We start from the raw sequence: 4,820 nt of genomic DNA, 5'->3' as shown, positions 1-4,820 counted from the left end.
CCCACTACCAGACTCCCCCACCCCCCAAAAAAAGGCATCAATACTACTATATTTGTTCAAAATTTCTTATGATACTGAAGATTCAATTGTAAACTGTTAACACTTGAAAATAACTCATTTTCTTGGGAGTAGGAAACAAAACACAAGATTAATCCTAATCATTTTCAAAGACATTTATTTATACTACAAATTCACTCTTATAACTACAAAGATTCTAAAAATAACTGAAGCATAGTGTCACGAAGGACATAATTTAACTTCATCATATACATTCAAAGGACTTTGCTAATAGAAAATAAATTTATACTAATAAGTAGCTCACCCAATTCACTTCCATTCTTTTATTCTATATCTTTTATTTTCATAAACTGGCTTTTAATAAAATGATGCATAAACAGCCTATATACCCACTTACATTTTCAGATTTTAACAATGTTTATTTCAGAAATGTCTTTAGCTGTATAGTCAATGAACTGAAATAATACTAAAATATTCAAAGGGTTTTCAGAAATTGCAAGACTCATTCTGGGATGTTATTTATATTGGAAAAGATATTCAAAAAGCCTTATTTGTTAACGTTGTGATAGTTACTCCCACAAAAGTATTATTAATGAAGAAACCTTTGTATGTATAATACAACTTCAAATGCATCCACAATCTGGAGGTGACACATGCTTTTTGTTTGTTTTTGCAATGTATATCTAACAAACATATCCACAATACTTATTTTCAGTCAATATGATGGGATATTCAAACCTAAAAAATACGGGGTTTATTATCTTAGTGTGAATAGATACAATCTTACAAAGAAAGCTATTTTCAACAGAAATCCGGGAAGAGTTTATCCACCTTGAGTTTCACAGGAATAACCGGAGAGTAATACCTGTTTGGTCAAGTTGGTCAAAATTACTCTATGAGTATATCTTAAAAGTATATCCAATTTAAGAGGTCAAATACATATTTTGTACTGACAGTCATCTTACAGCAATAACTTACTACCTAATTATATGTGTATCTTCTTTCCTAGCATATACTAAGAGCTGAAAGTGATCTCTTTTATCTAACTTAATGGTGTAAATGCTTTGATTATGATGATGTTATTATTTGACAAATAAAATGTACAAAAGGGTGGTTCCACTGAAATGACAGGACGGAAAACTGATAAATAACAATATTGCAACATAGCTCTTTTCAGCCTCACTCTGTCCACATTGGCAAGCAACATTGCAACCTCACACACACACACACACACACACACACACGTGCGCACATGTACACACACATATACATGAATGCCAAATTCAGGGTTTATTGTACATAAAAGTTCAATTAAAATATTAGTGATTAGGAAAAATGATAATTTAACTTATTACAAAATAATACATAATCCAATCACCATGGTTGTTACATTTTACCTGTCTCTCCACATGTGACCACTTAATTTATTTTTAGTTCATTCATTCATTCATCATTCATTAGTTTGGTGCCAATACTGGAGCTTGAACTCAGGGCCTGGCTCTGTCACAGAATTTGTTATGTTTTTGTTTTAGTTTTCTCAATGCTAGCATTTTACTGCTTATACTAAAGCTCCATTTCTAGCTTTTGCTGGTTACTTTCAAACCAGAATCTAATGTTCTTTTTTGTCTGGTTTCAAAGCACAGTCATCAGATTTCATCTTTCTGATTAGGTAGGATTAAAGACCTGAGCCACCCGTGTGGCTCTTAATTTTTCCTGTACATATGTAATGCACATACTTAGATAGTAATTTAAAACAGAGAGCAGCATAGAATCAAGATGTACAGTGATGATATTGTCCTGTCAGAAATTCAAGTTAGTAATGTAAATTTCTTCTTAAGACCATACACAAAAAATACTTAAGAAGAAATCTGATGATGTATGTGTGTGTGTGTGTGTGTGTGTGTGTGTGTGTGTGTGTTGTTGCAATATGTTCCACATATAAGCACTGTGCAGCAGTGTCCAGCCATTCACAGTTATTGCATGAATATCTGCCTTGAGATACCAACTCATGGGCAATGTCTAGGTGTCCACTCTAGGCTTCGCGATGAAGAGGGGTATACTCATCCTCATCCCTAGTATTCATATAAGTGGCCCTTTTGGAAAGTACTCTCCACACTGTAGTAAGCTGCAAGACAAGCACTCTACCACTGAACCACCTTCCCAGCCCAAGGATTAAGATTCTTGTCTGTAATTTAGTCAAAGCTATGTCTCTTTACGTAGACGACTAAAAATGTATTTACTAATTTCAAGTAAATACATAAATTCTATTTCCATCTCTTCTAAAAAATACAAAAATTGTTTGCTCTGTAAATTGATTAGAAGCATGGATTTTGTGGCTAGCTATGCCATTTCACATCTGTATCTCTTTTCCTCTTTCTCTTTCATGGATCCCATAGACAATATGTTTGCTCCATAATTATCCAAATTTATTTTGCTTTTATATTTTTAGTTGCATCATTTCACTTTCTGCTCTGCCATTTCCCAGAATAGCACCACATAAACAGAAAAATCCAGAAATGGTTCTCTGGCTCAAGTTGTAGAGCGCTTGCCTTGATTTGAAGAGCTAAAGGACAGTGCCCAGGCCCAGAGTTCAGGCCCCACAACTAATTTAAAAAAGAATCTAAATACTTGATAATTCTACTAACAGATCTGACTGAAATCAGTTGAATCACACTTTTCCTATACAATGAAGGAATAGGTCCAGGCTGGGAAAGCAGCTACAGAAGGCAGGCACATTGTATCTGTGACAAAACTTTGTGGAAAATGGAATCGAGGATTACTTACTGGTGATTCACTTGCACTTGAAGCATGATTCTGAACTATTGCTTGCTGATTCTGAACTATTGCTTTGATCATTATATTTTCCAAGAAGAAAAAGTGAAATTTAATTGATAGTAAAGGACTACTAATACATTTTGACTTCTCATTAAGCATCTTCCATCATCAAAATCACTTGAAGGCAATAGACAGGCCTATTTTTAGATGAAAACAAGTGTCTTTAAAAAAAACAAGAATTTAGGTAGTCATACAAAGGACTTCTATTTTACTACTGCATTATACATTTTTTCTAATGTTGGATACCAACATTAGAAAGCTACTAGAAAGCTCTTAAAGCCCATATGTTGAATAGTGAGTTCTCTTACACTATAACATGGTATTTCCCAAATCATTTACAAAGAAGGCATTGTTTCCTATTTTCTCATTCCTAATATAAGCTGCACATGAAAACAGCAAGGGTCCTAATGTTCAGACAAGGAATAAGGTGAAAAAGTGAGGAATGGTATCAATTTCAAGAAAAAAATGGAGTAGGATCCAAGCAAATTTCTTTTTTGGGATGTCGAAATTAATTGGTTTACTATGGTGTGGAGACTACTTTCCAAAAAGGCCACCCAGATGAATACTAGGGATGAGGATGAGTATACCCCTCTTCATATGGAAGCCTAGAGTGGACATTTAGACATTGTCCATGAGTTGGTAGCTCAAGGCAGATATTCATGCAATAACTCTGAATGGCTGACACCCCTGCACAGTGCTTATATGTGGAATAATACCAGAGTGGCAGATACCAATCCCCAAACTAAAAGCCTCTTGTCCGCCTTGCATGTTGCTGCTGGGAATAGAAATAGAAAAGATACTCTGTTGAATCATTATATCAAACCAGGTTTGAAGAACAGCTTGGAAGAAACTGCCTTTAATATTGCCAAAAGGATAAGTATGTATCACTACCTCTTTGAAGTTGTGGAAGGCTGTACAAATTGTTCTCCTAAGTCGTAATGGTTTGGTTAAGTTTCTTAAATTTCAAAAATGCCAGTCCATCCTTTGTGTCCCTATAATTTTTTTCACAATACAAAGCAACAGCAATATCTTACTTTAAAAATTCATGGATTCCATGGTATTCTTCCAAGTGAATTGCCTGACTCTGATGTCAAAATGTATTCAAGAGTTTTTTGTATACATCTATAATGATTTCTGCAGAGTTTGTGATTTTTTTAATCAGAAATAATTTTAACTTATCTGTTGAAATGAATAGTATAGAAACTAAAGATGTCCCTAGTGCTTTTGGGAAAAAATATATCTATTTTTGTACAATATCCATAATCTATTTCACTCGCTCCTAGATATAATATTTTGAATTCTACATTTTTATATAATGTATAGTTTCATTAATAAATGTGTCCTTTCAGATTGCATTCCATATAGAAGAAGAAGTTTAAGATTCCTTTTTTCCTAGGTCCTTATATTATTTTATTTCTTTGGGATAAATTGACAATGTTATCTAATTTCAAGTTTTGTAAAGGTTATGCTATGTAAAGGCCTTTCTAAGGTGAAGATTTAATACACTGATGTCAAACTAACCTTTAATTCTATGAATTACATGTATTGTTACACTTGTATTTTTGTAATCAACTTTTTAATAACTGTTTTTATATTTCTTGCATCAGAAGAATGAAATATATGGAATACTTCACAAATTTTCATATCATCCTTGTGCAAGTGCCATGTTAATCTCTGTATTATTGTAATTTGGGTAGACCTGCTGCTGAAGCATGTAGTACCCTCTAAATTTAAGTACTTAATGATGCAATCTTTATACAGGCATATATCCATGGTTGCCTATTTGTAACAAGGAACCCTTATTGTTCCTTAAAATGCGATTGATCTTATTTCTCTAAAATTCTGTGTATAGTGGAAAAGCTTATATCATTTGGTCGATTGCTCATATTTACAATTTTTTGTCAATGACTATTTTGTCGTTTTCATTTCAAATTTGATCATACTTTGAAGCCTTTACAGCTAATTCC

The 4,820-nt window shown here is 33.3% G+C and overlaps 1 pseudogene; it reads right to left on the bottom strand.

Annotated features, from left to right (window-relative positions):
- Positions 1-4,467: 4,467 nt before the first annotated feature.
- LOC122106413 lies at positions 4,468-4,567 on the bottom strand (annotated as a pseudogene).
- Positions 4,568-4,820: the final 253 nt, after the last annotated feature.

The sequence above is a fragment of the Dipodomys spectabilis genome, unplaced genomic scaffold (assembly GCF_019054845.1).
Source record: "Dipodomys spectabilis isolate Male_0828 unplaced genomic scaffold, ASM1905484v1 ptg000040l, whole genome shotgun sequence".
In the NCBI taxonomy this organism is placed as follows: Eukaryota; Metazoa; Chordata; class Mammalia; order Rodentia; family Heteromyidae; genus Dipodomys; species Dipodomys spectabilis.
The sequence above is the reverse complement of the archived record's forward strand: the minus strand, read 5'-3'. Positions and strand labels throughout refer to the sequence as shown.